Source organism: Pristis pectinata, chromosome 32 (genome assembly GCF_009764475.1).
Source record: "Pristis pectinata isolate sPriPec2 chromosome 32, sPriPec2.1.pri, whole genome shotgun sequence".
Taxonomy (NCBI): Eukaryota; Metazoa; Chordata; class Chondrichthyes; order Rhinopristiformes; family Pristidae; genus Pristis; species Pristis pectinata.
In genome coordinates, this window is record NC_067436.1 from 7,107,579 (window position 1) to 7,119,777 (window position 12,199).

Sequence of the window (12,199 nt, forward strand, 5' to 3'; positions counted from 1 at the left end):
TTGTTCTTGGAGAACTGGCTCCACAATGTGGAGCAGGGGTTGGTGAACACAATCCTGTAGTCATCAACGGACTTGCTATAGAGATGGTCAACAGCTTCAGGTTCCTGGGCATCCATATCACCAGCAACCTCTCCTGGTCCCTCCACACTGATGCAGTGATCAAGAAACCACATTGGTGTATTTACTTCCTTAGGCATCTGAGAAGATTCAGCTTGTCCACGAGAATTCTCGTGAACTTTACAGATGATGGATTGCACCTCAGCCTGGTATTGTAACTGCTCTGCTCTGGACTGATGTAACCCGCAGAGAGGGGTACACGCTGCCCAGTCCGTCACAGGCTCCTCACTTCCTTCCACCCAGTGCATCTTCACCGTGCGTGGCATCAGGAAGGATAATAGTATTGTCGAAGATGCCTGCCACCCTGGCCATTCCCCCTTTCTCTCTTCTACCTTCTGGGAGAAGATACAGGAGCTTGAAAGCTCAGACATCCAGACTTGAGAAGTCTGAAGTAAGAAGACAGATTCTTCCCCACTGCTGTCAGACTTCTGACCCAAACACCTCTTTCACATCCCCTTCCCAGTCGTGCTGCCTCTTCACTCGACCTCTCTCAGTTATTCCATCATTGTCACTTTAGCATTTCTTTTTGCACTGCTTCAGACTGCACTGCAATCTGCACTAGTCTGTTGTTTAGTGTTCATCGCTGTATTTTATTTATTATTACCATGTGCAGTGTTTACTCTGTGAGCTTCACACGAGGAAGGAATTTCATTGCACCCTTGTGTATGTGACAATAAGCTAATCTGAATCTGAATCTGCACTGATAGGACCAGCAGCTTCCTCGTACGATGAGGCACCCCTCACACAGTTCTCTGTACTGATGACTTTTGTTCCCTAATTTTCAAGTAGTTGAACTCGTTATACTATCAGCAATAGCCCAAGCAATTACCAAATAAAGCAATGTACACAGAGTTAGTTTATCTACACTCCTGTAGGGTTCTGCTTTTATGATTGCTTAATCAATTGCCTTTCCAACAATGTCTGTAGTATATAACCCAGAATTTGTAACTGTTGGAAAAGGCTGAATAGGGTAGAGCTCTGGGGAGAGGGAGGGGTAATGTTGAGTTGTTTCATTGAAAGAAAGGGTTTGATAAGACAGACATGTGGAAGTGTTTCAATCTGCAGGGGATCCAAAGCCAGAGACAGTAAGTATAACACAGTAAGACTCTGCTAACAGGACACTCTTGCTACTTTGATAAATGTGACTGTCTGAAATGAGCCACACAGAAGCTGTAACTGGGAGATGTAAAAGGCTTTATTCAACACAGCAGATCTTCTGGAGAGAGTCTCCTCTCTTCACACAATGTTTTATACTTTTTGAACACAAGAGACAATAATAAACAGTTAACTACAGTTTCAATGGCTATAATCACCTACTCAATCTGAACATTTTGAATGTGTCAGGTAACTTTCCAGAATTGCAGGCAGTCAACGTTTCTGTCAACAGGACTGAAGAAGAGTCCTGACCCAAAACATTGACCGCCTGCTTTTCTCCACGGATGCTGCCTGGCCTGCTGAGTTCCTCCAGCATCATCGTGTTTTTCATCTAGATTCCAGCATCTGCAGTCCTTTGTTTCTCTAACTTTCCGTCTGCTCCGGTTTCCTCCCACGTTCCAAAGACATACGGGTTAGGAAGTTGTGGGCATTCTGTGTTGGCGCTGGAAGCGTGGTGACACTTGCGGGCTGCCCCCAGAACACTCTACGCAAAAGGTGTATTTCACTGTGTGTTTCGATGTACATGTGACTAATAAGGATACTTTACCTTACATACTTACAATGGGAACACACCCCAACTAGCAGAACCCTTTTGAATATTCAAATACTGGTGGCTCATCCAATAGCTCCTGAGCACAAACTCCAGACACCCAAAATATACCTTTTTTGTTACAGTGTTGAGGGACGGCTCCCTGAATATACAACTAGCCAGAATATTAAGTGACCAAACGGACCTGTCCTAAACTGTGCCTTAAGTAGAGACACAAGAGAGGTTGCAGATGCTGGAATCTGGAGCAACACACAAAGTGCTGGAGGAACTCATTGGGTCGGGCAGCATCTGTGGAGGGAAATGGATAGTCGACGTTTTGGGTCAAGACATTCAGAATCAGATTTATTATCACTGACATATGACATGAAATTTGTTGTTTTGCAGCAGCAGTACAGTGCTGTAGACCTGTTGTGGCAGTAGGTGAATTGCAGCGGGTCCAGGTCCTTGCTCAGGCAGGAGTTAATTCTAGCCACAACCAACCTCTCAAAGCATTTCATCCCAGTGGAAGTGAGTGCTACCGGGTGATAGTCATTGAGGCAGCTCAGCCTGCTCTTTTGGGCACTGAAATGATTGCTGCCCTTTTGAAGCAGGTGGAAACCTCCAACTGCAGCAGTGAGAGGTTGAAGATGTCCTTGAACACTCCAGCCAGTTGTCGGCACAGGTTTTCAGTACTTGGCCAGGTACACTGTCGGAGCCTGACGCCTTCTGACTTGTGACCTGGCGTTTTGTGTGTTACAGTTCATTAAATAGCAGGATATGCCAACATTCTCGCTTCTCCCCTCTCCCATCAGGTAGAAGATACGGGAGCCTGAGGGCACGTGCCACCAGGCTCAAGGACAGCTTCTGCCCCACGGTGATAAGACTATTGAACAGTTCCCTTATACGATGAGATGGACTCTTGACATCACAATCCACCTTGTTATGACCTTGCACCTTATTGTCTACCTACAAATGCACTTCCCTGCAGCTGTGACACTTTAATCTTTATTCTGTTATTGTTTTTACCCTGTACTACCTCAATGCACTGTGTAATGGGTTGACCTGTATGATCGGTATGCAAGACAACCTTTTCACTGTACCTCGGCACAAGTGACAATAATAAACCAATACCAATACCAATAATACAGGGAATAGCCACCTAACACCTTCCCTTATCTCATCATGAAAGTTTTCAATGACTACCAATTGACGTGAACATTCATCTATTGTCTTCCCTTGCGTAGCTTCAATGGTACAGAATCAGAATATCCCACACCCAGTGATTGGCTTCAATGACCTTAAAGTATCAGTTAAATCGTGAACAGGTTTTATTTCCAGAAGACTGGTTCTCATTTTAATTAATATCTGCTGTCCATAATTTCATAACTCCAGAATAATCCCTAACAGTTGGAATAGCAGATTTTCTGGACTGTTGGATGTTATTCCAATTAATACTCCAACACACTTTTAATTCACTTTTTTTAAAGTAGTATTATAAATTTTCCGCAAATGCAGTAAATTTAAAAAGAGCATGGGAACCAAAGTCCCAGTGAGTTGAAGGGAGACGGGGAACCAGAGCCCTGGTGTGTTAAAGGGAGTGCAAGAGTTAGCACACAGTGAGCCAGATGCCGTATCATTGATGAAAAAACACGATGATGCTGGAGGATCTCAGCGGGCCAGGCGGCATCCGTGGAGAAAAGCAGGCGGTCAACGTTTCGGGTCAGGACCCTTCTTCAGGACTGAAGGTAGGAAAAAGGGAAGACCAATATATTGGAGGGAAAAGCAGAGCAGTGATAGGTGGACAAAAGAGGGGAGGTGGGGTGGGCACAGGGTGGTGATAGGTAGATGCAGGTAAGAGATGGTGATAGGCAGGTGTGGGGGTGCCTTCCTTTTCCGCATCTGTGGTCCTTTCTTTCTCTAGTATTCCTGCTGTATCATTGGGATATTTGAACAATCAGAAAAAGTATTATACTGTAGTTATTAATGCATCCAATAGGAAGGGAGAAGAAGTGATAAAATGTAGAGCTCACTGCCACAAGTTTTTGTTCAGCCAATGTCAAATACTACAGGGCATTAGTTGAACGTGAGACGGGGAAAGTTGAAAGGAGATTTACAGGGTAAGTTTTTTACATAGAGCGTGGGAGGTGTCTGGAACGGGCTGCCAGGGGCGGCGGTGGCAGCAGATACAACAGCAAAGTTTAAGAGGCTGTTAGACAGACACGTGAACAGGCAGGGAATGGACGGATATGGACCGTGTACAGGTAGATGTGCAGCTTCAATTGGCATCATGGTTGGCACATTTTTAAAGCATTTTTCAAGCTAGTAATAATAAAATGTTTCATGGTATCCATTAATGACGGGACACAGTATATATTCCATTAATTATGGGAAGTGATTATGCAATGAATTGAAAGAATTTAGCAAGTGTATGTAGAGCGATGTGAGGTGGGTTACTATAGAAAACAGATGTTTCTGACTTACAGAGAAATTGGTGTACAGACACTTCTCAGGAATGGAATCCTTACGTAACCTGGAGACTGCCTGTATCTGGAGTTGGAAGTAACCTGTGGTGTTGGGCCACTTAAACATTGCCTGTAGAATCCAAGCAAAGGTTTAAATTAAGTTAATTAATATAAAAAAATCTGGAGTTAAAAATATAGCTGGTTCTGTAATGATGATCCGTGATGTAATTCCCAGGAATTCCCAGCACTGAACAGTTAATGACTTTCAAGCCCATGGAACTGTTGTGGGTCAGGCAGCGTCCATGGAGGGACCCTTCATCTGGACACATTTGGTTCATTAATATATTTCAGGGGAGGAAGTCTGCCACCTAACTGGTGTGTGTAACTCCAGGCCCACAAGAGCACCATTAACTAATTGCCTTGCAAGCCATTTGGTTGCATCACAACTGCTGTGTTTAAATAATAGTGTAGGGACCATAAAATGGGTGAGGGTAGAATTAGTATAGGTCAGCACAGACTTGGTGGGTCAAATAGCCTCTTTCCGTGCTGTATGACTCTGACTCTAAAACCAAATAGACACTCCAGCCCGTCTCCATCAACCTTGGCGTGGAGTTGAGCAGTGGATACAGAAGTGGCAATATCATCCTCAGCGCTGTTAAAGTGCTCACGACATCCCAGCTGCAATGTTGAAGGCCTCTAGAATATCGGAGAGTGCTGATGTCCCTTGACTTCAGTTGTACCAGGGCTCCTTGGTCAAACACCGCCTTGATGTCAAAAGCAGTCACTCTCACCTCTCGACTGGAATTCAGTTCTTTGGTTGAAGCTTCTCCAGTAACATTCACAACACTGGCGTCAACCAACAACGTGAAACATCGCCTGTGTTTGTCCCATGTAGACAAAGCGGAATAAATCCAATCCACTTAATTCCTGTCCATTCAGTCCACGCTCAAGGTGATAGGAGCTAGGTAACAGATCAAGTAGTACTTACATACCAAAAATCTGTATATTGATGCTAAGTTTGTGTTTCATCTGGAACACACTCTAGGACTTATCAGAGCCTTGGTCCAATCACAGACTAAAGAGCTGAATCCCAGAGGAGAGGTAAGAGAGACTGCCCTTGAAATCAAGCCAGCACTCAAGCAAGTCTGGTATGAAAGAGCCCTGATAAAACTGAAGTCAGCGGACACCTGCACCCTCCGATGCTTTGCTGCCTGTAAAGGTTGTGTTTGTTGGAATTCAATCATCCCGTCTCCAGGACTCAGGGCAGTGTCCAAGGTTCACGCATCTTCAGCTGCTTCATCAATGATCTTCCTTCCATCATAAGGTTGAAAGTGGAGATGTTCACTGCTGCATGTACAATGTTCATCAATGGGGCGGCACGGTAGTGTAGCGGTTAGCGTAACGCTATTACAGCGCCAGCGACCCGGGTTCAATTCTGGCCGCTGTAAGGAGTTTATACGTTCTCCCTGTGTCTGCGTGGGTTTCCTCCGGGTGCTCCGGTTCCCTCCCACATTCCAAAGACGTATGGGTTAGGAAGTTGTGGGCATGCTATGTTGGCGCCGGAAGCGTGGCGACACTTGCGGGCTGCCCCCAGAACATTCTACACAAAAAGATACATTTCACTGTGTGTTTCAATGTACATGTGGCTAATAAAGATATCTTATCTTATCTTCAATTCTGTTTGCAACCAGTCATAAAATGAAGCGGCCAATGCCTGCCTGTAGCTAGACCTAGACAACATTCAGGCATCAGCTGATAAGTGGCAAGTAACACTCCAGACAATGACTACTGCAACAAGAGAGAATCTGATCACCTCACCTTGACGTTTAATGGTATGACCATTGCCAAGTGCTTCCTCATCAATATCTTGGATGGTCACCTTTGATGGCAACTTGAGCAGCTCCATAAATCCCGTGACAACAAAAGCAGGTCAGAAGCTGGGTATCTGGTGGTGAGAGTCTCACCTGCTGATGTCCCAAAGCCAAACCATCCATTAGTTACAGTCCTGATGTCTGATTTATCCAGTTATCACCTCAGATTTCCAGCAACTTGTGGCAAAAAATACTTGTGGTGAAGCGTGAGGGTAAAATCTTTCCACAAGCCACAAGGCAGAAATCAGGAGCGTGACGCACTGTTGCCACCATTTGTACTATTTCATAGTGTTTGTTGAGGAGGTTCACCAGGTTGATTCTGGAGGTGAGGGGGTTAGCCTATGAGGAGACATTGAGTCGCCTGGGACTATACTTGCTGGAATTCAGAAGAATGAGAGGGGATCTTATAGAAACATATAAAATTACAAAATCCAATAAAGCAAAGTTGTTTCCACCAGTAAGTGAGACTAGGACTAGGGGACATAGCCACAAGATTCGGGAGAGTAGATATGGACGGAGATGAGGAGGAACTGCTTTTCCCAGAGAGGAGTGAATCTGTGGAATTCTCCGCCCAGGGAAGCAGTGGAGGCTCCCTCATTAAATATATTTAAGACACAGTTAGTTAGATTAGTAGCGGAATGAAGGGTTATGGGGAAAAGGCAGGTGGGCGGAGCTGAGCCCACGGCCCGATCAGCCATGATCTAAATGAACGGTGGAGTAGGCTCGACGGGCCGAATGGCCTTCTCCTGCTCCTAGTGTTCCTATACTGAATACTGCAATGTTCAGTCACAGCCACATGGTGGCAGGAGAGACCAACAAATTGTACAGGTTCGTCTTCTCAAACCGGAGATCTGAAAACATTCAGCAGGTCAATCACCTTAATCAATGAGGTAGATTTTAAGCAGCTCCATAAAGGTTCATAGGAGACAGAGGTAAAGAGGTTAGAACTGAGGCTTCAGGCAGCTGACAGCAGTCCTCAAAGTTAGTGCAGTGAATAAAATTGGGCATGCTACTAGTGGGGCGGAGATGGGTCACAGCACTGTAACAGCTTACATTGTCTGTGCCAACCATCAAGTACCCATCTATATTAATCCCACTGACCAGCACTTAGTCTGTAGCCTTACATGCCTTGGGAGTTCAAGTGCTCATCTGGATACCTGTTAAATGTTGTGGAAGTCTCTGCCTCCACCGTCTGCTCTGAATTCCTCCAGCATCAGAGGGTTTTTCATTTAGTGTGTTCCAGTTTCCAACCACTATCCAGCTAAAAAACATTTCTTCCTCAGATCCCTTCTAAACCTCACCCTAACCCTATCTAACGCTCCTCATCCGAGAAACATGTCTTCTAGAGTTAGACACCTCTGCTATCGGGGAAAAGCAATCTAATGATCTTGGAAGGTTTTAGGGCAGGAGAAGGAGCAGTGAGGCGATGGAGAACTTTGATCACAAATGACGTGAATTTTAAAATGGAGCCATTGCCAGACTAGAGTCCAAGATAGATCAACAAGTGCAAGGGTTATTGTGGACAGCACTTGGTGTGACTCATGCCAGTAGGTATCTTTACGGAAGAGTGCCTCTGGGAGAGCCCATGGGAAAATAAAACTTAAACCCAGCCATTCAGATTTATGTAAGAGTATTCTTTTGAGAATAAGTTTTTGAAGATGTTGGATAAGATTCTAGAGAAGGGAATGCAAACTGATCTGGGTACTGGATTTGGTTCGTTTACCATTTATATTGATCGTTAAAGCTGAGATTTGCAAACAAAAAAAAACTCCTTGGGGCAATATCCAGGAAAAAACTAATTCTCAATGAGAAAACTGTGGATTAAAAAGAGAAAGTGGTTAAAAAAATAATTGTGCCTGCCTATCTTAGGTTATTTGAAAAAGTAGGGTGTGTTGGAGGTTATACAGCAGATGATGTTTATCTGGACTCAAAAGGCATTCAGAGAAACAACATAAATGATTCATTCGAGTGCTGATTTAAGTTTGTCCGGGCTCAGAGGAGGCACTCCGAGAGAACTTGACTGAGTCTGGAATCTTACAGAGCACCCTTGTTAATTAATATTTTTAGCCCAACAGCAGAGATATTTTTTGCCACAAGTTGCTGGAAACCTGGATAAACCAGAGATTGGCACAGCGAAGACCATAGAACCACAAAATAATACAGCACAATACAGGCCCCTTGGCCCACCATGTTGTGCCGACCTTCAAACCACTCCTAAGACTATCTAACCCCTTCCTCCCACACATCCCTCTATCTTAAATTCCTCCATATGCTTATCTAATAATCTCTTGAATTTGACCAACGTATCAGCCTCCACCACCACCCCAGGCAGCACATTCCATGCACCAACCACTCTCTGGGTGAAAAAACCTCCCTCTGACATCTCCCTTGAACTTCCCACCTTAAAGCCATGCCCTCTTGTATTGAGCATTGGTGCCCTGGGAAAGAGGCGCTGGCTGTCCACTCTGTCTATTCCCCTTAATATCTTGTACACCTCTATCATGTCTCCTCTCATCCTCCTTCTCTCCAATGAGTAAAGCCCTAGCTCCTTTAGTCTCTCCTCATAATCCATACTCCCTAATCCAGGCAGCATCCTGGTAAATCTCCTCTGCACCCCCTCCAATGCCTCCACATCCTTCCTATAATGAGGCAACCAGAACTGGACACAGTACTCATGGGAATAACTGAAGGTCAACGGAATAACAGTGAAGGAAATGAAGTCAAATCGTGTGGAGGCAGTAAAAGAAAAAAACAAACTGAAGTAAAAAAGGTCAATAGAAAAAAATTCAAACGAGTTTATCTTGGGGTCCAAGTCCATAGCTCCTGAAAGTGGCAGCACAAGTCGATAGGGTGGTAAAGAAGGCTTATAGCATGCTTGCCTTTGTTAGTCAAGGCACTGAGTTCCAGAGTCGGGATGTTGCAGCTTTATAAAACTCTGGTTAGGCCACATCTGGAGTAATGCATTCAAATCTAGTCACCCCATTATAGGAAGGATGTGGAGGCTTTGGAGAGGGTGCAGAAGAGATTTAGCAGGATGCTGCCTGGATTAGAGCCCATGTGCTATGAGGAGAGGTTGGACAAACTTGGGCTGTTTTCTCTGGAGAGGCAGAGGCTGAGGGGAGACCTGACAGAAGTTTATAAATTATGAGAGTAGACAGCCGCTACCTTTTTCCCAGGGTCAAAATGTAAAATACTAGAGGACATGCATTTAAGTTGAGAGGGGGTAAGTTCAAAAAGACGTGCAGGGCAAATTTTTTACGAAGAGGGTGGTGGGTGCCTGGAGTGCACTGCCAGGGGTGGTGGTGGAGGCAGATACGATAGAGGCGTTTAAGAGGCTCTTAGATAGGCTCATGAACATGCAGCGAATGGGGGGATGGACCATGTGCCTACAGAAGGTATTAGATGCCATTAGTTTACTTAGCAGCGCACAACTTCGCGGGCCGAAGGGCCTGTTTGTGTGCTGTACTGTTCTACGTCCCATGTTCTATGTTTTACTGCCTGCAGCAATGAGAGCACAGTTTTTACAGGCAGTCCCAACGTTCCTGAGAACTGTTAACAACCTGAACTGTTCGTAAGTGGAAAACAGTGTGTGAGAGAGGACGGCAGAAATGGCTGTGATGGGAGAGCGAGCAGGCACGGGAAGAGTGGCTGCCGGCCGGCCTCACTGACCCAGTGAGTGACCGTGTGTCTGCTCAGTGCTCCCGGCTCTGCTCTGCCCCAGCCAGCCCCCGTATGTTGCAGCTCGGGATGCGGGTGGGGAAGGGAAGGCACGCGGAAATGCCCCGTTCCCACCCAGCCGAAGGTGCCTGCAGCCCTGCAGCAGCCGGCAAATCTGTCCCCGTGCATCCCACCAGTCTCCCAAATGCTCATTCAGATGTAATGAATGTCCAGAAATTGGGTTTTCAACCTGGGGAAGACCTGTACTCGTTCTCATGCTGAGCTCAGTGACAGAAACGTAAATCACCTCACTAAATGCTGCCAAGTAACACTCGCTACTGAAAGCCAGCTAACACACAAGTGCAACAACTTCAGTGATCCTTACTGAGGGAGCCTGACAGTGAGGTCAAACCATCCAGCAATTTGTGGTGATGCACAATGTGGAGAATGTCTCTTCTCTGATCTCACCGTCATTTGTTTGCAAATTCTGTGACCAACACTAGGTGGCAGTGAAGGGCCATTGAAAGAAAATGCTTTACCAGTAAAACCTCCAGAAGTGGTCAAGTTCAGAATTAGATTCAGAATCAGGTTTATTATCACTGACATGTCATGAAATTTGCTGTTTTCAGCAGCAGTACAATGCAAAGACATTAAATTACTATAAATTACAAAGATAAATACTTCAGAAGAAAGGAATAACGAGGCAGTGTTCATGGGTTCATGGACCATTCAGGAATCTGATGGCAGAGGGGAAGAAGCTGCTCCCGAATCGTTGACTGTGGGTCTTCAGGCTCCTGTACCTCCTCCCCGATGGTAGTGACGAGAAGAGGGCACGTCCCGGGTGGTGACAGTTGTTAGTGATGGATGCCGCCTTCTTGAGGCACCACCTCCTGAGGATGTCCCCGATGGTGGAGAGGGTCGTGACAGACTAAGAGCGACTGCAGAGGGGTCAAGAATGGGGGAATAATGGAATGAAGGTGAAAGGAAACACGGCGAGAAACTTTTTCACACAGCAAGTGGCTGGGGTGTGCAATGGACTGCCGGTAATGCAGGTGGACTCAACGGAAGAGTTCAGGAGGAAGCTGGATAAATACCTTAAAGCGAATAATTTGGAGGGCTATAGGGAGAGATTGGGATTAGCTGAGTTGCATTTACAAAGAGCTGGCATTGACTTGACAGGCCAAGTGAGTTCTATTCATGCTATCAACATTGCCATTCAAGGGTAATTAGAGAGCTCTTTCTAAGGAACTAGAACAGGCATAATGGGCTGAATGGTCTCTGTTCCTGAGCTGCAACACGCTGTGATAGAAAATGACAACACGGGTAGTGATTCAGCCCTCAGCGTCTGGGTCGGCTGAGACTAATCCTCGCACAGATCGCATCCCCGGTTTGCAGGTTATAGCACTTCAAGTGCTCACCCAAGGGTTTTGCTTCGACCAACTTTCCGGCCCCTTTCCACTCTGAGTCAAACCTCTTCTCAGCTCCCCTGTAAACCTCTATCATCAGTAAGGGAAGACACGGTTAATGAGAGGGGTTGAGGAACAAAGGGGCCTTGGAGTGTCCGTGCACAGATGCTTAAAAGTAGTAGCTCAGGTCAAAATGCAACTACAAAGATATGCAAAATTCTTTTTTTAGCCAAGAGATAAAATATAAGAGCAGGGAGGTTATGCTAGAATTGTAAACAATAGTAAGATCAGTTTGAATACCCTTTAGTTCTCATCAGATTACAAGAGCTACGTGGTTGCACAGGAGGACATGCAGAGCTTGGTGAGGATATGCCGGAACTGGAAAACATTAGCTCAGATTGTATCGGCGTCAGTTTTCTTTGGAACAGATGAGGTGAGGAGAAACTAATTTAAGCCTGAATGGAAAAAACAGATTTCGCTCAGCAGAGGGGTTAGGAAAACAGTGAGTGTAAACTTGAAGCAATTGGATTGGAGGAAAGGTTTGGGTAAGAAAGCAGCTGTACCCAAAGGGTTGTAGAATTTGCTGACAGAAAGGGCAATTAGGGCAGCACAGTGGCACGGCCTCACAAGCCGGAGACTGGGTTCAATGCTGGACTCTGGCACTGTGTGTGTGTGTGGAGTTTGCACGATCTCCCTGTGACTACCCTTCCTCCAGATGCTCTGGTTTCCTTCCACATCCCAAACATCGTGCTGGTCAGTAGGTTAATTGGTCACAGTAGTGTAGCGGTTAGCATAACGATATTACAGCGCCAGTGACCTGGGTTCAAATCCAGCCACTGTCTGTAAGGAGTTTGTACGTTCTCCCCGTGTCTGCGTGGGTTTCCTCCGGGTGCTCCGGTTTCCTCCCACATCCCAAAGACATACGGGTTAGGAAGTTGTGGTGATATGTTGGCGCTGGAAGAGTGGCGACACTTGTGGGCTGCCCCCAGAACACCCTACGCA